Source organism: Polypterus senegalus, chromosome 2 (genome assembly GCF_016835505.1).
Source record: "Polypterus senegalus isolate Bchr_013 chromosome 2, ASM1683550v1, whole genome shotgun sequence".
NCBI lineage: Eukaryota > Metazoa > Chordata > Cladistia > Polypteriformes > Polypteridae > Polypterus > Polypterus senegalus.
In genome coordinates this window covers 38,740,261-38,764,278 of record NC_053155.1, presented here as the reverse complement: position 1 = coordinate 38,764,278, position 24,018 = coordinate 38,740,261, and the positions used below count along the sequence as shown (strand labels likewise).

Sequence of the window (24,018 nt, the reverse complement as noted above, 5' to 3'; positions counted from 1 at the left end):
GGGTCACTGTTTGAGGCCAGTGAATACTTATACATATCTTTTTGTATTTAAATGAATGGTAGTTACATGTTTACATTATGAGAATATACTTTACGAAGAGGTTTTCAGGAATGAATTTGCTTCTTAAAGCAGAGTAAACCTTTGCTTTCAAACTTTTACATCAAATGTTGAAGTAAAATTTACTTTTTAACTTACTCACTCTTACTGCTACAGATTGAAAGCTACATAAAGTAAGTCTGCTTGGTTGAAAGGGGCTTTTCTGGTAAAAGGTGACATTTTTTGCACTGGGACAGTACTCCTAAAATGTGAACAGAATGTTAGAGAAGCTTGTCAAAGCTAAACTATAGTAAATATGTCTCTGACCAGGCTTATATTTTGATGGCACTTGATGTACATTTAAAATAGTATATTTTTTCATTGAACACGTTTGCAGTGTTTTCAAACTGTGTTACACTTGAATGGTAGTATGTGACATTCTGAGTGGTACAGCAGTCTTCCAAGACCTGAATTCAAGGCATTTTGTGTTTGAAGTCTTACATGCGGGTGGCACGGTGGCACAGTGGTAGTGCTGCTGCCTCGCAGTTAGGAGACCTGGGTTCACTTCCTGGGTCCTCCCTGTGTGGAGTTTGCATGTTCTCCCCGTGTCTGCGTGGGTTTCCTCCGGGCACTCCAGTTTCCTCCCAAAGACATGGAGGTTAGGTGGATTGGTGATTCTAAATTGGCCCTAATGTGTGCTTGGTGTTTGTGTGTGTCCTGCGGTGGGTTGGCACCCTGCCCGGGATTGGTTCGTTGGCTGGGATTGGCTCCAGCAGACCCCAGTGACCCGGGTTGGAAAATGGATGGATGGTCTTACATGCTCTCCCTGTCTTTGTATCACTTATGTCCAAAATGTGGGTGTGCAGGCCAGACTAATTGGTGGTTCTAAATTGTTATGAAGTCTTTATTGTGAACTGGTTTGTAAAAGTGCCCTAGGATTAGCACTGTCCAGGCTCATTCCTGCCAACACAGGCCCTCCGCTCCTTATGGCCCTATGCTTGGATTTGGTAGGTCTTGTTCAGAAAACAGATGTAAAGTTGGAGAAATGAATATAAAAATAATATATGTAAACTTTGTCATTAGCAGCAATCATAATTCTCAGCAATTACTTAAATAAAATACTTTTTGGAACAGGGGATCTCAGACTCAGTCCTGGGGACCCACTAAGGCTGCAGATTTTTGTCCCACCTAGCTACTGTTTTAAATTGGACTCCTGAGCTAATTAACTGAACTGTTATTTCCCACATTCTGTGTTTTGGGAACAATATAGAAATTAGAAAACTACATTTGGAAAAAAAAATAACAATGTACTAGGTAGTTATACAGGAATAATGTATTTTTTCATTATTAAGATATTTTCATCTTGATTTTCATTCTACTTTTCCAGGTGTTCTAATTGTTTAAGTCATCCATTATTCACTAATTAGTGGGTCTGACTCTAAAGTAGTTGCAGCCTTTCATGATTCAGTGTTGTTTGCGTGTGGGGTGTCTACGCTGCTCGTTTTTAATTGTCATTATTAAGATACAATAAAGGGAGCAAACTACACAGAGAAAATGCAAAATATAATGAAATCAACAAAAAGAGAGTTAAGCATTTAAATCTATAGCAAAAATAGAAATATTTCTAAATGTCTTATAAATGTACAAATCATGCTGCTGTTCTTTTCTGAATATAGAATAAGAGCAGAAGAAAATACCAGCTAATTAAATGTGATCAGTGTTATCAGGTGTTATCATTAATTATGATTCTGATTGAAATAAAAACCTGAAGCTCCAGTGGGCCCCCAGGACCGACTTTAACAACCCCTGGTTTAGAAAAAAAAAAAAGCCAACAGCTTCAACATTATTAGGCTTTTACAGAACCCTACATTTCCAGGTCACAGGGCACTTCATAGAAAATCAAACAGAAGTGTCATTGTATTTCTTGCAGTGTAACCTTAGATAAACTAAATAATACACTCAGACTAAACTGTCTACAGGGATTTGTTTATCTGTCTTCTTTATGCTTATTCATATATCTGGTAAAGGGCAACTGTAGTCTGATACAGGTCAATTACTTACCCATAAGGTAGCCATAGCTACTGAAAAAGACTCGTTCTGTATGGATTATATATGCTTGACTGCAGTTTATATTAAATTAGCATATAATCTTATTGTTATTAGTAGCTGCCTGTGTATAATTTAACATATTTACAACAGAAGTGTGGATTTGGATTGTCATGCTGTTTTAACATTTTAAAGATACTCTTTCCATAACAACACCACAGACACAACAGGACCACAGACTGTCATGTCACATACTCTTCTTAGGAGTAATTTCCATTCAGATTTCCCATTAACATGTAATAGCTAGTTATAAATAATTTGGGAATTAAATCAAAATGATGCTCAATATACTTTTGTATTGTTTTGAATTATGTTCAATATAAGAAACACACTTATTTTAACTGCACCACTTCAACGCTAGTAAAAACCTTTCATATTTACATTGTGTGGAGCAAGATAGATAGATTGTGTTAAAGATTTCTACTCCTGTGGTTGTTTGCATGTAGTTTTGCAACGGATAAGCTTGATAAAATTTCTAACATTCGGATGTAGTCTATAAAGTGTAATAGTCCAAAAGTAGGCCTAAAGTGAAAACTGAGTCACATTTTCCCTGACTTAAAAATTTTAATTTTCTAGCTTTAAAAAGGCCCATTACTCCAGAAGTGATACCTTTACAAATATGGTGCTGTGAATGATGAGATTACAATAGCATTTTTTTAGATATCATTATGTAGAGAGAATAGCATCTACCTGGATGTGAGCAAGTCCAGGGTTGTGACCCTCTGGTGGCTCATGGAGTTTAAGTAAGTGTTTTTGTAGAGATTGTTATGTGAGTTGTGCAAAGCTAATCCAATACATTAATGGCTTTACACAAATAAAAATAGATAAAAGTAGCCATGGTGATCTGAAAGATGAGCCTTTGTCATTTTTTTAAAGGAAGACATGAAAATATCAGCTTAGGAAACCAGGAGAAATTTTACGGTGAATGACACAATGCAGTTAGTCCCATACTTTATATGATTTATTATTGCAAAACTATGGATAGTTTTACAGACTCTTGTGGAATGGTTAACTGTATCTTCTGCAATAAATATTGTTAAAACAGTTTTAAAATAAAACTCTACAGAAAGTCTTGGATAGGTGCTATTGAGTAATAACAGAGTGTCTTGTGGGATTAATGACATTGCTCCTAATATGGAGAAAGAGGCTTTATCTTAAGTGAAATCAACATATTTCAATTTAACTGACAATCTTCATGTCTTATACAACTTTGTTGGTATCTGCTTGAGAAGGAGAGTTTGATGAACATCCTCTGTGCTGCCTAGCATTACCTTCTAGAATGACATGAGGAAAAATTTTTGAGAAATTGAATACTAAATACCAAATATGTTAAAATACAAACTTTACTTGTCCATCTGCAAGCACATAATTAGTGATGGGACAGCCAACATGAAGGGAGGAAGAAAGTAGTATTATGAGGAATAATTAAAAAAGAAGAAAATTATAATGTAACTGTGATATAGCGAGTCCATAGCTCCAAAGAAAAACCCAGTTTTTAAATAAATAATCCACGCACTTGCGGCTTAAAGAGGGGTCATGGTAGTCTGGCTGGTGCAGTTCCAGGATGCTATGTGAGGTGGGTGTTTCCTCGGTTATGTGCACAGGTGAGGAATTGCCTGCATCCATAATTGATGATGGGAGCTGCTAATCGCCACACCTGAGCCACGTCCCCATTATATATATTAGGAGCGCAAGTGCGTAGGGGTGAGAAAAAAAGAAAGTGAACGGAGGTTAAAGGAGGAGAAGAAGGTGGCAGGAAGGAGAAAGCCAGTGTGAGATTGAGAGAGAGAGTGATCGGGAGCAGACTCGCTGGTGGTTTTGCAGGCAGCTGGATGGAGAGCCCCCTAGAAGGTGTTTGGCTGCCAATCGTTGGGGCTGAAGGAAGTGGTCGCTCCAGCTGAGCGATCAGGGAGCTGGAGTGACCCAGAAGGTGGTTGGCTCACAGGGTAAGGCCACAGTAGGGAGCGGGAACCTGGAAGGCTTAGGAGAGTGAACCCCTGGCCATTGGGGAATCTGTCTTGCTCTGACAGAGTCAGGGACCAAAATGCAACCAGACATAAAGGACAGCTGCAGGTAGGGCGACTCCACTGGAGTAAAGCCTGGATGGGAGAAGCAGGGGAATCACCAGTAGAAGAAGGCACCAGGCTTTGTTTTAAAAGACTGCTTCCAGCCATTGTTTTTAACCTTGTTTTTATGGATTTATGTATGGGATTTTAACCACCACCTTTTCACTGGTTTTATTGGATTATTTGTTTATTTGAAGCACTGTACTATTTATTTGAACACTCTGTTTTTGATTGTTTTTAAATAAAAGCACTCTTGCTTTTTATTGCAACATTCTCTTGCTTCGTTGTGTCCTCACTGATCAGGTCATCCAGTTACATTATCGACGGTGTTGGGTTCAAGCGCTCCCAAAACGGAGATGGAAGCATGAAGTGGAACCCGCATTGTCACAATAACTTGGAACAGCTTGGAACTTAACTGTGATACCCTGAAACCAAAGGGTATGTCACCTGAGCTTAAGAAGTTGTTGAAGGGAGCTGTGAGGGTCGATAGCTGCAGTAAAGGCAACATCTCAGCATTTAGCTTTTTGTATTCTTGTGTACTGAAGTGATCATTGACAGAGTGGATGAACAGAGATTCAAAATGCACAGCTTCCTTTAATGTATTCAGTGATGAAATATGACTCGTAAACCTCTCTTATATATCTGACTTCTTTTTCTGTTTTTTTTTTAATCTTACTTAACAAGGAAGAGATGACATATTCCTAGATGCAGTAAACAAACACCTGTCTTACTGTTTTCCCTGAAACTGTGGGAAATGCAAATTAAGCCATCTAGGTGACGTTCTTTGTTTTTCAATAGATAAAATATATCAAACAATCTGCTGTTGCTAAGAAAAATTATGCTGGTCAGGCCCAGCTCTGCAAAAAGTACCTCAGCATGTTAATGGTAAATTTCATACACTAATGTGTAGAGGAATAGGTTAATGAAGAGATAGACGAATGATCCATCTGTGTTTCAAGCAATATGATGTACAGTCAGTTTGATCCTAAATCTGAATGAGTAGTGTTAATCTAAAACATTTGCCAAGGCATTTTTTTTTTTGCGGCAAATATCCTAACACAGGGTTATTTACACTGTTGATCTTGTACATTGAATAATTCCCAAGAAATTGGTCATACTCAGGCATTTTTTTTCCCAGCGCCCCATGATGCTTTGTGAGGGCAGTGTGAGATCGCAAAGCTTTAACACTAATGTTGGATGCAACTTCCCCCATGAAGTATATAATGCTGATGCTAGTAATGGGCTGAAAAATTGTCAATACATTTAGTCAGAAAACACGTGGCGGAAGAAAACTGGAAATGTGCTGCTATATTCTTGTCTTAAAGGTAATGTATATTGGTACGGATTTCTGTGTAATACATAAGCATACCCATTTAATAGTATGATGTAGGGTACTGTGCAGGTGATGCATATAAGACGGAGTGAAGAAGGAATTTGTGTGTTGTTCATCTGGTAGCAGCGGCAGTGAATAAGCAAAAGCGTCAGGGGAGAAATAAAATAAACTGTACTATTTAACTCTATACAGTTGAGTTCCAGCTATAGAATCTGTGGGAGCATCAGAATCAGAATATCTTTATTGTCATTGTAACAAATACAACGAAATTAGGTGCAGTTACTGCGGTGTCAAACTATAAATAAATATAATTACAGAAGGATAATAAAAACTAAGGTAGAACACATACATTCAACATAAGACCTTAATTGCACATGAACACTATTGCACACGATGTCATCTATTGCACGGCTGCATTGGATATGATTAGGTGGCATTCAGTGCCCTAATAGCAACAGGGTAGAAACTGTTATTCAGTCAATTTGTCTTTGTTTTGCTGCTCCTATATCTTTTGCCTGCTTGCTTCCTGTCACTGTCTGCAAGAAATGTTACTGTTTTACAGTTTACTGATAATTCATTCTCTTAATTTTATCTTGGTGAGGCATGTTTGCACAATTGTGAACACTGGTGCATTACAGTTCAGGTGGAATTGTTGTCAACGTTAATTTGTCTAACAGAACTGTCAGATGTTTCCCTAGCTATCAGGGACAAGAGTTTTGCACCATAACAATCCATTAAAAGTTAGTTCAGTTTATCCATTCCCCTTTGACTTCAATGCATTTTGCTGTGTTCGATGAGAGTACAGAACATTTGCACAATTTCGCTGAACTTGAGGCAAAGCAAATTTAGTAGGGTTCATTAATCACTAATGGGGAGCTGCTACTTTGAAACACATTAAGGACTTGCCATAAGTATACTGTAGGTAGATAATTTTCAAAATTGTTATGTTTAGTATGCTGAATGGCTACTGGCCATGTTTTCTACTTAAGCAGTAGCTACTTCATTCAGTTTCCCATATGGCAAAGCGATAAAAAGTTTTAATACTTGTAAATATTTGGACATTAGGCTGGTTATTAACCTAAAAAGCAGTCCCAAGGTTCAGCATTAGTATGTCTTATTATGCAGGTTTCCAGCTGATTTCAAATATCTTTAAATACCCTCTTACTGTGGTAATGACATTAAAATGTCACATTACCATATTCAAAACTCCACCTAAATCAAGAGAAAACTAGATACAGTACTTAAGATAATGAAAGCATGTTGTGTGTGCATGTTTCTTGTAAAGTATTGCCCTTCTAAGAAAGCACTATTAAGGACAAAAAGAAAGAAAGAAAGAAAGTAAGAAAGAAAGAAAGAAAGAAAGAAAGAAAGAAAGAAAGTGTGGGTATGTTGGTGAGAATGACTATTGTAACACTTGTAACTGAAATTAAAAGAAAAGAGAAATGATATTCTCTATGATAATACATGGCAGCCTGTATGCCCCATAGGAGCTGTTGCAGTTTAGTTTATAATAACAGAGAGGCAACAGCCTTTAAATAGGTAGAGTTTCCCTTATCATTTAGGAAGCTTTCAGCAATTCAGTCTCTCCATTACTCAGATTTATCTGCAAGACTAGGCTGCAAAGCTCCAAAAGTGGCCTAATAATAAAGGCATCCTAGCCTCAAACTCTAGAAGCAGGAAAAGGTCCAACAAAGAAAAGGGTAAAAAGTGGTAAATTTAGAAGGAAATGAAGAAATGTAAAACAATTATTTGTTATATTTAAATATTTAATTAACAAAAATCTTCAAAAAAGGCAAAACAGGAATAAACCAAAAAATGGTGTCATAAAGGCGTACCAAATCAAAAACAAAGCCAGTCTACAATCCCAAAATCTTAACGCTTAAACAGAAAAAAAAAATCCAACAAAATCAAAAACTAGTACAATACAAAATAAAAAATCAAGAAAAGTGAGAGGAGTTATCAGAATGTACAAGCAAAGTACTGCCGTTTTTTGAAGGTTTATAAAGGCCTAGTGTGGTCTGCCAGTTGCAACAGCAGGGTGCCCTGCCCTCTTAGGCTGTACATAAAGAAAATAAGGCATATGACATAAAGAACAACAAAACATATCACACAATAAATTAAAATTATTTTGAAAAACAATAACAATGACATAATAAATAATAACATTTATAAAATACAATATAAAGACATAGGGTGGCATGGTGGTGCAGTGGGTAGCACTGCTGCCACGCAGTTAGGAGACCTGGGTTCGCATCCCAGGTCCTCCCTGCGGGGAGTTTGCATGTTCTCCCCGTGTCTGCGTGGGTTTCCTCCGGGTACTCTGGTTTCCTCCCACAGTCCAAAGACATGCAGGTTAGGTGTATTGGCGATTCTAAATTGTCCCTGGTATGTGCTGTGCATGTGTGCCCAGCGGTGGGATGGCGCCCTGCCCGGGGTTTGTTTCCTGCCTTGCGCCCTGTGTTGGCTGGGTTTGGCTCCAGTGGACCCCTGTGACCCTTTTGTTAGTATATAATGGATGGATGGATATAAAGACATACTAAAAATAAAACACATCTAAGCCAGGGATGGAACCCTGGCTCTTCCATAACAATTATGTACAGTTGTTTGAAATAAATCTAAATGCAGCAAGCTTACATATCTTTGGTTTGTAAGTGACAATTAAACTGGACATGTCTTGATTTGGACATCAGAGTGGGTGGTGTATCCAAAAATCCATATCATGTTACAGTTAAAATTATGACAACCAGTATAATGAATATGTGTATCATTTTCAGAGTAAATTTTTTTTAGATGAAATGATTTATGTATTAATATTTCATTGTGTGCATAGTTGTGCCTCTTTATCTTAAAACATTTGTTAACTTCTGTACATCAAATGGATTTGACAGAACGTGTTCAGCACTGAGCAAGCAAAGGACAAGGCACAAATGTTTCCCCTCCTGTGTCCCTGAATTTGAAATCAACAGCATTAAACATACATATAGTATATTGTCAAACTCGTTGGAGCATTGTGGGGGTCCAGAGCATGCATCAACTTACCAATCAAGTTGAACTACACATCAATCTGTGTAATACTGTTAAAGGGGTAGATCACCTACTACTCACAAGTTTAATCACAAAAATATTACCTATCTTCCATTTTGTTATGCAATATTTTTTACATTTATATGTGTTGACAAGTTTTCAGTTAATATACTGGTAATTTTTGTTTAATTCATTCCACACAAAGAATTCATCCAGTATAGTGGATCAACCAGACAATTTTAATGCCTCTACCTCTTAGGAGTAGTTTGAACAAACTCTTCAGAATGTCATTACAAAGCTCAAAACCTAAATCTAATAACTTTTAAATGTTCGGGGGAAACCTTTTGCTGTTTTTGTAAGTGTCCACTAAATTGAATTCCTGCACTTTTTTCCATGACCACTGCCCAAGATGGAAAGTGCAATCCACTAGTAGTGTATTTGTCACTACATGCTTTTGTCAGTCGGCTTTTGACAGCGTGCTTTTGTTGGTGCTTTACTCCATTAGCATTCAAAATTTTCAGAGATCCTGAACCTGTGTCAGCAGCATGGGTGACAGAAGGAACTAATCCTGGGTAGGGAACAGACCTATTATAGGTTCCATTTAGATTTTGAACGGCCAGTTAAACTAACATATTTATGCTTGGGATGAAAATAAATCACAGAAGCATTGGGAAAATGTTCAAACTCCCCAGAGACAATGAGTGTCAAACCTGGATTCATGAGGCAACACTACTGCCCTGTGCTACTCATTTAGAATTCTGCATCTCTAACTTGTAAATGGGAAAAATTTGTCTTTGTAATTAAAGAAATTATAAGCAAATATGACGTACTCAAACAACCATTATTCTCTTCTACAACAGCATGATGGTTCACTTTTTGAAAAGGTTTTGCTATTTTTAGGATTTTAGCATTATCAATGCATTGATTGTAATTATATAAATCATCCAGATTGTCCTATGATCCTATTCTATCTATCTATCTATCTATCTATCTATCTATCTATCTGTCTATCTATCTATCTATCTATCTATCTATCTATCTATCTATCTATCTATCTATCTATCTATCTATCTACAAGTATCTATCTATCTGTCTAGTGCCAGCATACTGGGGTTGAGGATGATTTCCTGCCGGGAGACCATAATGGATGGAGCACAAGAATGGGGGTGTAACAAAGCCATGATAGTCTGGGACGGGTGAGAGACAAATAGATATTTTGAACAGTTAGTCCCTCAGCACAAGAGATGGCAGTGCTCCCCAAACTGGAGCCCAGTCTAGACACCCGCAGGGTTGCCTGGGAATTTTAATATAGGACGGTGACCCTTTTGTGCCCTGGGGGGCTAGGGGAGGGCACTGTGTAGAATGGACCTCCCTGTTTCATAGAGCTTTTGTATAACCCAAAAATGCTACCAGTATGCAATGCTGTCACACTGGAAGTGCTCTGGGGTCCATCATAAAAGGGGGCATCTCACCTCGCTCAGAGTCTGGAGAAAGCTGGATGGCACCCACAGAGTGGATACAAAAAGAGCCAGTAGTGCTTTAGTGGTTGTTAGAATTGAATTGGACTGATTTGTTACTGTGACAAGATACTGTTAAAAAATAAATGACATTGTTGCTTTGTGTCCTCCCACACCATAACCTCTCATCTATGGGGGAGGAGCAAACGTTTTAGGGTCCCCTGATACAGAACACATCGATATCTCAATGATGGGTCTGTGTCTGTCTATGTGTGTTTCTGTATGTGTGTCACAGTTTCTTGAAGACAGTCTAGAACTAAAATGGCTGGATGGAAAAATACCAAACTTGAGACTTAAGCCTGTTATGAGATGACGATGTACTGACTAGTTTTTGGGCCAAATTGTGAAAGAAATTGATGCACTCTAGAGGAATTCTCAAATACTGTAACTCTGCAATTAATCATGAATTCTTCTTGTCAATTGCTATCATAATGACCTATTTTATGATCAGAAAGATCAGCATCAGAAAGGTAAATAATTGCTCAAATGTTATAGAATAGTTTGGGTAACTTTGTTCTTAGGACACAACATACTGACGTTCACGTCTGAATTTTTATTTTTATTTTTATTTTATCTAGAACTTGTATGTAGCTAAGTTGTGTCTGGTACCTGCGTGCCCCCTAGTGGTCACAATAGATATATTTTGCATTATATATCTTGTGACCAATGACACCGCCAATTCGCCATCTCCAATAGTGCTGGCAATCTCGCAAAGACAGCTCCAAAGTTGCTCTGCTGCTCGCTGACCCTCTCTTAGCTGCATGCTGACACTCTTTGAAACAGTAAACCAATGGCTAAGTGACACAACTGCCCTTCAAAAAACTCCCGCTTAGACAATATTTCAATGGGAAACAAGCATGCCCTTAACTTGCTTTCTGTGGGATCAGCTGCAGTATTGCAGGCTTGTCATGTAACGTGCTGTTGCTGAGCCCTGATTGTCCATTTGCTCACTCTCTTGTCCCCTCTCCTCCAGACTGTGTCTGTACCAGACGGTGTTTCCGAGCTTCTGAACCTCTTCAACGAAAAAGTCTTTGTTTTCTTTTAATCTAGAAAAGGGAACTAAAGCAGGACAATTGCCTGCGTCCCTACTTGTAACCTGTGTTCCTGTGTGCTGTGTGCTTGATCAGCAATAAAGGTATTTTTCCTTGGAAACCTGGTCTTCTCGTGTCTCATGCAACTCTGTGGTCCATGCTTGACTATACAGTATATATGTGTGTGTGTGTGTCTGTATGTTAAATTTTATGAAAATGTTTGAGATTTTGTGTTCAATTGCCAGCTTTTCAAGTAGATCTGCAATCAAGTGTGGTGTGTGTGGTGGTAATTTGTGTGAGGAAGAATGATGATTCAGTTGTAATTAACAGTGGGGTTCTGCATTTGAATTGCAGTCCTGTCATAATCTTTATCTTCTGAAATTTGCACATCCTGCCATTGTCTACGTGGAGTTGTCTCCAAGTATTCTTTATTTAATATCGGTACTCTGCTGAACAGTAACAATCCATTCGCCTGATGAGAGTGTGGCTCTGTTCTTTCTTTATGCCTGATATGGCTAAAGTTCATGCCTTTGAAACATGGTAGTAAATACCTGAAGCATGAAAGGCAAACTCTGCACAATGGGAATGGAGGCCACGACTATCTTTGCTAATTCATCATTCTAAGAGATTTTTTTCAAGATTTTATGAAACAAAACACTACACAGTATACTTATGGTGTATTCAATAATATAATGGAATAAATTAAAGAGGTCAAAAGCTGAAATGGTGAGATGATGGTTTTGTTAGAAGGTGACTGTTACGCTCTGAAGACAATCAGTTCACTAGGTGCTCTTATCTTCCTGCAGCAGAAGGACCTTGGCAGGGATTCTACCCTCCCCTAACTCTCCATCCCTGCTGGAGATGCTGAATCCTTTCTTTGGTCCAATGATATTGTTTGCTCTATGGACAGTAATTGCAGAAGAACTGGCTCAGTTAGTGTGACTGACACCTTGTCAACCCACCTGAGAATTTCTCCCAATCTATGCTTAAGGATCTGCTGGCTGCAAAAGGCAGATGTCAGCCTGCAGTATGTATTTAGGATTAACACAGCATTCATTCAATGATAGACAGGTGTGGCATTTGAAAAAGAACAGAGCCATCAGTATGCAGTTAAGCAAATAACAGTTTTTGCGTTATGCAAATCTGTCAGCAGAGTTACAGCTGCACTTCTTCCTGCTGTTATAAATCAAACCAAAAGGTAAAGTATACAGTAACACTTTAGAATTGGGGCTTAATGGTTTGTTAAGGGGCATCTAGTGAATTACACAAACAAAATATTTGTTATGGTCTCATGACAGTAGGGTGGATAATAGAAGCACTTGGAGTCTTCTCTGTCCTAACGTGTCATTGGTAGTCTATTAAATATTATTAAGACCAAACAAAGCATTTGTTAAGATCTTTTACATACCAGTTACCAAGTAACCAGTATTGTAAAGTGTTACCGAGTATTATTTGTTTACTAGTGTTATAAAAATGTTGAGTGATGACCTAAATATTTAAAACTATTGCATATTTTAGTCAGTCTGACATAAGTTACAGGTTAGTTATTTTTTGTATTACTCTTAAGCTTATATACTCACATAGCAATAATTCTGCAATTATCTTCACAGTGGCCATATAGGTATGCCTTGTAACTGATGTAATAAATAAAATGATGGCATGGCATGACAGTGTTTAGCATCGATGCCCTATATCTGCAGAAGAGTGGGCACAAATCCTGCCTGTATGTCTGTCTGTGGACATTCTGCGTGTTTTTCACATATTGGTGATTGGTTTTGTAATGCAGTAAGATGTGCTGGCATAGAAGACTGGACTTTAAACGGTGAAGCTGCTGTTTCTATCCCAGCATGCCTCTCATTGTGTAATCTCAAGGATGCCACTTAAGTAAGTGTAGGAAATCTGAACAATTGAAATGTATACATCATCTTGTAAATTATCTTGGGTAAAGGTGTTTGAAAAATATAAAGCAATAATATTAATACTTAATGGTGCAGATAAGCGTCTTTTGTCCTGTGTGCTTGTTTGTGAGGTTCACCACAATGCATACTTAACAATGTGAATCCATTATAATTAAAGAGATCTGAAATTAAGTGTAGCTAAAATTAGAATAGCAAATGTAATCAATGGCAAAGACAGGAATACTTCTGCGGATTATCCTCAGATTATTATCTGAATGTTATAAATTTTATTTTGGGTATTTATTTAGAGTTGCCTAGCATGACTGCACTCAATACACACTGTAACTGTTCAATAAATTGTGGCCATACTTTGAGAAAAGTAACAATGAATTAATAAAAGAAAACACAGTATATACAGCAGACTTAAAAGATATTATATATATTTAAACCTTTTCATTTTTCAAGAGGTCAATGCAATCTTTTTTTTGTGATTAAATTATTCTTGATAAAATGGAAAAGGAATACAGAAAAAGGAAAGTTAGTTATCCATACTTCCTCTGTCTGTTCCTTCCTTCCTCTATCACCATATCTTTCCACCTCTTTCTTTGCCATCCTCCTCTTCTCCTTCCAACTGGAATCCATCTTTCAGCTCTTCTTGCTGTCCTTTAGTCGTCCTGCCTATCTTATCATTCTCAAGTAAAAGGAAATCAGCAACAATAACTGATGTATGGGTTAGGTAAGAACAAAACAAACATCCTCTACCCCACCTCACCTGAAATGGCTAATTAAACAAAAACACAATAAGAGGTGAAAAAAGGGGTCCATGGGTAAACAGTAATACACACACCCATACAGGAGCACAAGATGAAACAAGGAAAGGTGGACAAGAGGAACTGCCTCATTTAGAAAACTCCGACCAGCTCTTTACTATCTGAACAGCATGAAACAAGTTGTGGGGAGTAGAGCTGGAAGAGATGGATGAGCTCTGTTGTTTGGCAGGTTGGTAAAACACAAGTAATAGTGACAGGTAATCTGGGGTGTTGAAATCAACAACTTTGTCAGTCAGAAAGAAAATTTTTAATATAATATGATACTGAACAAGCGGGCATTGTAGCTACTGTGCTCATTAACTCTGGTGCAGCACGTTGAACTTGTTGAAGTTGATTGATGCTTCGAGCAGAAAGACTTTGAAGAAGACATTTGCAGTAATACAGTCAAGATGAGGATCCAAGAATCAGTAAACATTTCCTTTGATGGACTGGAATAAAATTCATATTTGAACAGTTACACAATATTTTTTTTTTTTTTTTGCATATGGACAGAAAGTTATTTGACATAATTGTACTTGGGGAAGGAATAAGGGTGTTATATGTTGTGAAAATGATGCAACTAGACACACAGAAAAAGCTTTGGGGCAGCCACCCATGTACTTTAATCCCAGCTGCAAAAAGCAAAGTTTGTAGTACAGTTGTGTACAGAAATGAGTCCAAGATCAAACTGATTGCAGGGGGAGGTTGTCAGGATTTTACGGAAGTGACGTCTTCATGGCTGGAACTGGAAATAAGGAATCAGAGGAAAGGTTAGCACACCCCACCGCGCCCTGGCCCAGCGTTCAGTTACCTTGGATTATTCCCTTTAGCTGTCTGCTATGCGCACATGTGTGACAATGTACAATATTTATATTAGGAGTCCTAGTACACTAACCACGGCTTCACAGTGCACTGAGGTGATTAAAATGGCAGTTGAAAGTTGTATTACACAGCACTAGGCTGTACAGAGTGACCAGTATGGAGACATTTGTCTTAAGGTGTAAAGCACAATTATGAGGCCACATATGAAATATTGTTATCTTAATCTTACACAAAGCATTTACAGTCTTTAAAGTAAGCCCGGACTAATTCTAGGAATACATGAGGGGAAAATAGCAATAAACAAAACCAATGAAAAAAAGCAAACTAGAAATATGTACATTATGAAAGGACAGAGTTCTGTAGAGCAGACTGCCAATATATACAAATATATGCAGAAGAAAACTATTAACCGGTGTCACAAGAATGGACCAGAGACATAAAAAAGGTTTAGGGCAGCCACCCGTATATTGTTTTCTGGCTGCAAAATAGTAGCTGTTCAGATGCATACAGATCGTAGTCCAGCACAGAACTAGCATCGTGGCCAAAAGATGACGGCTTTAAAGGCCAGCAGAGGAAACGATGTCATCAATGGGGCCAGAACCGAAGTGGCATCATCAGCCCCGGAGCCGGAAGTGACGTCATCAGTTTGTCAGAACCAAAAGTGACATCATCATGGCCAGACAGAATTTCCTGTAACTGGTCTGTAGAGAAGTGAGATAAAGAGTTAGTGTACTCTGCCACCCCCTGGTCTGCCGTGGAATTACTCTCATTCAGGCCCTTTAGCTACGTCCCATGCGTCCCATGCGCACGTGTGTGACACTGGATAAAAAAAATCAAATCATCTGTGGACATTTACCACACTATACAAAACCATTTTCTAAGCCTGCTTAATCCTGAGCAGGTTCACTGGAGTCTATCCCAGCCATCACTAGATGAAAGAGAGAAAGAGAGAGTCAGTCTCTGGACAGGACGCCAATCATTCTCAAGGTGAACACAGACACACACACACACACAAGCAGGCCAGTTTAGCATTGCCAATCCACATAGCCTGTATGTCTTCGGACTGTGGGAGGTAACGGGAGTAACCTAGAGGAAACCCACACAGACACGGGACCGATAGAAAAATTTATATGTTACTAAATAAATGGCCACTTTGTCATTGGTAAAAAAAAATCAAGAATACTATATATATATATATAAACAATGAACAATTATTGAAGTGCACTTTGCAGACTTTCATTTAAGGGTATTTGCATACATTTCTGTCACACCATGTAGGTATTACCACACTAGTTTGACTTTATTAGTCATATCATATTGATAAGTACAGTACAAGTGAGTACAGGTGAGTAAGAAAGTGGGCCTTGTCCTGACCTGATGTACTGCCCAGGGTTGCTTTCTCTTTGAAAGTTGATGCTTCTTAGAATCTCTGGTACCACATGGCCTTACAGCATAAAGTATGGCTTCTGAAAATGGGTGGTTGGCAAGTAAACTAGATGTTCAGCTGAATGTTCTATAGAGTTGTGATGACTATGATCACCTTAGCTGGATCCTGTTAGTCATATAGCAAAGGTTGAAACACAAGCAGTCCTTTTCATCCGAGTTTATGCCACTTAACTGGTACAATGCCAACTGACAACTGTGGCCCTCTAATGATTGTTTCTCTCCTCATAAACAGAGAACTTCTGGTGTTCTGACAAGTACTCTCTGCAGCTTTTCCTATCATGCTACATATCTCAACATTTCAACCCAGTGGACAACCTGTTTCATCTCTGTAGGATTTATAAAATGAAACTGTCAGGTGCTCAGCTTTTAGCCTTAAGCAGTGAATCTTTCTGTCTTGCTATAAAAACTTGAAGTGTCACTTTCTGTTATTAGGGGGACAAGTAAGTACTAAATACATGCTGTTATTAGCACCTCAAACTCTAGACACAATTGCACAGATACAAGTCCCGGGTTCAAGTAAGAATTTATTTCTAATGCAGTTCATTGACAAAGACTCCTTCATCATGTTCACCACCACCACAATACAATTCTCCTTTTCTTTCTTTCTCTCCTCAACGCCTCCCAGGTGAGTTTTCTTTGTCCTCCATACCTGACTCACCTGGGTGAAGCAGAGTGGCTGTATGGTGGTGTTACGACAGTGCACCCAGAAAGCACTTCCAGGTCAGGCTCTTTCCCTCAGTTCCCCTGATGCCTCACAAGAAACCCAGCAGGGTTGCCCATTTGGGAATATGTTTATAATGCAGCCCTGCAGACATTCACATGGGAGATCCACTAGAGGAATGAGGCCGCCTAACATACTGGGGGAGCACACAGCCCCAGGAGGCTGCTTCCCTCCATCCCTCTATGTTCTTGTATATGGACTTGTATATGTATGGATGTGGATTATACAAGTGTCTGTATGTAACAGTCCTTAAATCCTAAGCCATATCTGCTCATGACATCTTGCTTATTTCAGGCCTGGGCCTAATTATAAAAATGTTTTAAAGGAAAATTACTGATTAAGGCCAACAGGCATCATGAGTAAACATACCAAATAATGTTTTACACATTACATTAAATTAAAATATTAGTTTCTACATCCAAACCTCTGGACCTTTGTATTTGAAATTTTTCCAGTGGATTATCCATTCATTCATTTTGTAAATCTATTTAATTCCAAAATAATGTCCTGGGATGTTGCAAATTACCTGAACAGGACCATACACAACCATAATTGTATAAGGTGTTCCTCCATTTGCCACATTCTGCACACACCCACGTAACAATTTCACATTTTTCATTATACATTTGGAGTGTACTATGCTGTAATTAAAGTCATGGAAGGAAGCACTTCACAGTAGACACCCCTAAATGGTCCAGATGTCCAGTGTTTACAGTTGCTGTTGTAAATGGTTGTTCTTCAGTTACTCCATTTTGTTTCCTCCCATGTTAAGTTAATTGGTGACTGTAAACTATCCAGGCATGAGTGATATACCAGTGACCTATCTAAGTTGATTCCCATCTTAAGCCCAATACTGCTAAGAAAGACACCAGCTATGAATGATGTTGAATTAAGTGGATTAGAAAATGGAAGGATGAAAGGACATTAGACATTACCTGAGATGGACTGACACCTCATTCAGTGTTCATTACTGTTGTGTGCTTGATGCTGCTGGGAAACTTTTTTAAATGGATTACATTGTTGCAGTAAAGAAATACATCTTAAATGTTAGACTTTTACTTAAAGAGAAGTGCACCAATCATTCTTCCCCATTTCACATTTCAATCTTAGAGTGACTATTTCGAGTTATCAAGTTTTGAGTCTATTAAATTAAACTAAAGACTAGATTGGGCATTCAGTGCATTTTTTTCTTCACAGTGGTGTACAATTTTAGATGCTTTTGAGTGTCAAAATTATTCTTTATCTTTTCTTTAACTCTTTTATTTCATGCACTTAAGTCAAAACCTTCATCATTGCATGATGCATTGTCCTCATACATCTTATGTAATGATGCACTGGTTCAGTGTTGAAAATATCATAAACAAACTTTTTGTTCTCTTTTAATGATGCAACTCATAACCTTGTCAGTTGTTCTTTATATATAACTAGCCAGAAACATCAGCATTGCTTGGGTATACTTCCATAATTGGTTAAGGTAAGAAAGCAAATATTTGTGTTTTTTAGATGTTGACCCATTTGTCATTGCTGGCTGAAAAGCACCTGTCCTATCCGTCATCAACACTACTTCTCTGATAACAGTTCCATAATTGCAGTAAAGTCTTATTAAGTTGGATTGCATCTGTTGGTGAAGAAAGATTCACTGCTCTTAATTTTGCTGATAATGCTGTGATCTTTGTGGAGTCAATAGAGGCTCTGATCAGGGCCCTCGAGTGACTGAGCGAGGAGTCTGAGTGTCTGGGTTTGTGAGTATCCTGGATAAAAAACAAGATCCAGGCCTATAATGACCTCTTGGGCACAGTCATCAGCAGTTGGTTTTCGGAGAGAATGTCAACCTTGTCCAGAGGTTTACTTATCTTGGCAGTGACATTCATATCTCTGGTGACTCTTCTTATGAAGTCAGTATATGGATTGGGAGAGCATGAAAGGTCATGAGGTTGTTGGAAAGAGTTGTGTTGCTCTCCCGATATCTCTGCAAAAGGACAAAGGTTCAAGTCTTTAGAGTCCTGCTGCTTCCTGTCATGATATATGGCCATAAGACATTGACACTATCCAGTTACCTGAGAAGAAGACTGGACTTCTTTGGTACTGTGACTCTTCAGAGGATCCTTGGGTACCACTGGTTTGACTTTGTTTTGAACAAGAGGTTGCTCATGAATTCCCAAATGAGCCTCAAGGTGCCTTCTTGGAGTACTTTTAGCCCTAGGCTTATTCCACCACAATGTGTTAAGAAGTAGCTTTGACAATCCTTTCTGCCCACTGCTATAAGGTAAGATTGAATACTTCCACCTGATGTATTCATTATTTTTTATTTATTTATGCACTTGATTGATTGATTGATTGATTGATTGATTGGCAGTATTTTCTGTCCTGTGAGTCTGTATTCATTATTTTTAATGTTTTTGCAGCTGAGTTTCCGCATGGAATTAATAAAGCTTTTTTAATCTAATCACATAACATGCCACTTCCATTGAATCACTGACGTGGGTTGTTGCCTTCACGTAAGTCGGGCCAAATCTAACAATACACCAAATTTACTGCTATCAGTTTTTGAGTAACAGAGTGATATTTTGGTTTTGCTCCCAACCCCATTACAACCCTGTTTCTCAATGGAACTTTTGAAAGGGCTTAAAGTCTAGATTTTAAGTTGTCAACAGGGGCGAACTCGCAAAATTTCAGCATATTCATCACTTTTGGCATGATGAATTTATGCATTATGCATTTGATGCAATACCATATAGACCATTTTTTTTGTTTGGATCAATGGCGATCCATAGGCAAAATGTCTTGAAAACAGATTCAGCCATTTTTGCATGATTGGCGAACAAACAAACAGACAAAATGCAATCCGTAGTCCTTGGTGTGCAAAACAGATAACATCAAAAGAAAAAGAAACAAAAAACAAAAATTGAAAAGTGTTATTTATATTGTCAAGCTTGAGTCACAGAATTGCACAGGAGAATGGAAAAGGGATTGGGTTTTCAAGGAACAAAATCTTTATTTCTGAACTGGCAGGTACAGACACAAGACCATATCCAGAAGGGGTTTGTCAACAGCAGAAAATCATATAGGTTGCAGCAGTCAAACATGGTGGTCCAGCTTCCCTTTCCAGGTCAAAACAACACAAAGTCCTCCTCATCAAGCAGGTTCATTGGCTCGGAGGCAGCAATTGGAACAGACTCAGTCTGAGGAAGAGAGGATAGGGAAGGGGGTCGTCAGGTCGGCCAGTATTTGGTCTTTCAAAATGTTCTAACCCTTGTGCAAGAAACATGTTGTGCAGTAAGCCTGCAGGCCTGCAGCTGATCCCGTAAAAGGGGCGGGTAAGAATGTGTTTGTTTCACATTGAAATACTGTTTAAGATGGAGTTTCTGAAGGGTGGCTGTGTTTCTTTACTGGCTGGGTTTACTGTTTAACAGAAAGACAGCCCACAGTTAAGAGTATAAGAGCGTGCAGTTGGCGGCGCTATACGGGAGAAAAAATGGAGCAGGGGAACTACTGGGCTGCACATGAGCAATAGTCACCACCATTATGGACAGCTAACTGGTGGCAACACCGATCACAATATAATAAAACAGTTTAGTTTCTCAGTCTAAAAGTTTCTAGACACTTTCTGCTTAACTTTGTGTTCCCCTGCTTAGTTTTCATGATACAACTGAAGCAATATACAGTATGAAGAAAAACACTACTGAAATGAAGTTTATTCATGGTGGTTCAGTTATTCATGCTACTACCTCCAAAGATCTAACATGAGTCAGTGCAGTTTTGATGCCTCATAGTGTTTGAACCTCAGTTTAATATTTACTTTGTGAAGTTTGCTTTGTCTCCCTTTGTTCAAATAGGTATCCTGTGATAGTTCTTTAGTTCATAGGTACACCATTAGACCTTTTTCAGTTATTTAGTGATGCTGACCTTCCCCAATTTATACAGTATAAATATGTGTGTGTGCTGGTGTGTTCTGTAATGGCTGGCATCCCTTCAGTTTAGGATGCCTTGCATTGATTAATAAATTTTCATTACAATCTACTAGAACAAGCAGTTTTAAAAACACCACAATGGGCGGATGTTTATTATGCACTTTCTGAGAACAGTTATTTATGAAGCATTACACATGTCTGAGAGATTGTTATGTCTTTCCGGAAAGTTGCTTTCCTCGGAAGGACCTTAATCAAGAGCAAACTCTTTATCATCTTCTGAAAATTAGACCTTAAGTACGCAGTAGATCATAGATGCATAAGAGCACCACAAAAATCATCATGTTTATAATAAACAAGACAATTGTGCAATTAGATTGTTTTACTTGTTTTCCTTTGCCACTCATTCTCTAGTTTCTTATTGTTATTGTCTGTTTCATAAAGTGCATAAACGATTTCTCCCTTCATTGCACCAAGATAAATTCTGCTGTGAGCACTTCCCACTGCTGCACATATTACACACTTGTGAGCTATTTGACTTGCTTAAGAGAACATAGCTCATGGAAATATGCTCCAAAAATCAGCACCCAACAACAAGTCAGTTAGACAGCTCGGTGTCACATACAGGCAAATATATATTTATAACTTCACAGTTCCCTAAACTTCCATCTTCTGTTAGCAACTGACACGAATGCTTTGATCAATCATGAATCGGGATGAAAAGGTGCAAGTTAAAAGCAGTGTTTTCAAATGTGATAAATAGTGCTGTTGCCATCAATTAGAATGATAAAAGTGATTTTTTCTTGCTTTGTGACAGTCGTTTACTAAAGATTAGTGAAAAAAGCTAACTTGATTAGAAAGAAGTAAGAACAGTCAAAGCTTTGACTAAACATCACTGAAGATGAAAATGCGCCCTAAATTTACTTGTCCATCTGTGCTTTGATTCTTTGCTATCTCCTGTAAGATATCTGTTCTCTTATCTTTTCCTGCCAATTGTTCCCTTCCAGTTTTTACTGAACCTGAACTCTGCATTCTGAATTATGAAGAGCTGAATGTTATTCTGTTATCATCAGGCATGTCAGGGAATCAAACCCTACCCTACAATAACAAAAATCCAAACCCTGCACAGGGTGTCAGGCTACTTCAGGACACACTAGTGGATATACCTACACTTGCTCACTCTGATAATTTAAGGTCAGTAATTTAGCTCACACAGAAGTCTTTTGGGGCTGTGTGGGGATAAACTAGACTATGTTATAGAGCCATAATGAAGACCACATAGTGGTTAGCTTAGCACACATGCAACATTTCAGAAAAATACCAATATGGCATGAAACATGGTACTGTCACAAGATAGACAGACAGATAGAACTTTATTAGTCCCCAGGTGAACATTTAGCTTTTCACAGAGGTTCTTTAAATAAATATACAAAAATACATGCACGCATACTGTAAATAAATAAATGCACATAATATGGTCTGAAACCACAACAGAATGACTGAAAAGCAAGACAGTTAAAAAAGAAAGAAAAACTTCTAACTTGGCACTCACAGTTCCAGTGAGGCATTATGTAGACATATTGCTGTTGATATAAAGGAGCCCCAGGCGCGTTTCTTGACACCCCCTTGCAGAATAATTCATTGTCTGAAAATCTAGGAGTGGACCACCTTTACATCCTTAATGACTGGACATAGAGGTTCTTGGTTTTACAGATGTTACGTTTGCAGATTTGCACCAAGAAAGGCTGTGCAGATATAACAACCACCTGTCCCCAAAGAAGAAACTTCCCTTCAACCCCAGAAATAATCATAAAAATTGCAAAACAGAAACAAGAAAACTACAATGGTTAGTATTTGTTTTAATCACTAGAAGGGATTATTGTGTTCATAAGAATTACTTATAAACACCTTTTCTCAGTGCAGCGCCCCCACACTCACCGGTATAAGAACATCCAACATAGAACAAAGTGTTTGACTCATTGTAATGTCTAGTTGTGCTACACAATGAGCTTTTTGACCCTTTGGACCTGAAAAACACTCATTTTAGGCCATTTTTGGACTATGTTTTGTTGAAGAAGTTATATGCTTATAATAAAGAATAAACCAATAGGTGTCTTCTGCAAAAATGATGAACATTAGAACAATCTAGACCAGAACAGGCCATTCAGCCCAACAATGGTCACAATCCCTATCCACTTAATTCTTCCAAAATAACATCAAGTCTAGTTTTGAAAGTCTCTAAAGTCGTAATGTCTACCACACTACTTGGTAACTTATTCCATTTGTCTATGGTTCTCTTTGTTAAGAAAACCCTCGTAACATTTGTGCAAAATTTACCCTTAGAAAGTTTAATAAGGACTTAAAGTTGTGCCTCCCACATCAACCCACTCTGGTGCACACCTAGAGGGATACGAAGGGTCAAAGTTACTCCTTTTCACAAAACTTCATAAAAACGAGGATCTATGTGATGAGAGAGTTTTTTGTTTTTAAAATTAAATAAATGACTCAGTGTGCAGGCTCCAGGTGGGCGCAGGTATGCTTTCTGTGATAATGTGCTCATGCCACTCCGCGGTTGATTGAAGTGCTTGGCTGATTGATGTGTAGATATGAGCAGGTTGGTCAAGTGCTTTGTTCATGCCTTGCAGAAGGTGAATGCAGAATCTGTGCCCAGCCACAGTTTAAAAGGGAGCCTGGCCAGTAAACAGGGAAGATAAAGGAAAGACCAAGATAAGAAAGAGTTATGGAGGCTAAATAAAAAGAGAAGGAAGATGAAGGTAGAGTGGCTGAACTGGTGTGGTAGAGAAAAGGCAAGCAGTTGAGTTTTATGCACAGGGAGGATCACATAGCGAGCACTCATGAGAGTAGGGGTTTCTCCTGCCAAGCATTCTGGGAGAAGGAGTGACCAACTGCTCCGAGTGGGCTCCCACCTTAAAGCCATGTGGAGGAGGTGGATGGGAGATGCAGCAGGGATTGTAGGTCCATGCATATGCTGAGGGATGATAAAGGGGCAAATTTTGGTTTTAGGGCACTAGAGTGGTGACTGATTGAGGTGGCTATGGTGAAGGACCGCGTGGAGGTTGACTGCACTTGTCAGCAAGCGACTGTGTGAGCTGAGAAGACCCGGAGACTTGAGAAGCAGGGAAAAGTGGTGGAGAAGGAAGTACCATAGCTCCTACTGTATTTTTAAGAACAGCTCCCTCCAGTGATTTTAACCTCATTCTTATGGATTATTTATCCTCCACAGATACTTGTTTTTACTGGGTTATTTATTTATTTATGAATTAAGAACTGCACGGTTAAA

At 38.5% G+C, this 24,018-nt stretch overlaps 1 protein-coding gene across 2 annotated transcripts in view; it reads left to right on the top strand.

The window, feature by feature from the left end:
- Positions 1 to 24,018, top strand: part of nlgn4xa (neuroligin 4 X-linked a) — a 607,526-nt gene that overhangs the window by 327,431 nt on the left and 256,077 nt on the right. The window lies entirely within an intron of this gene.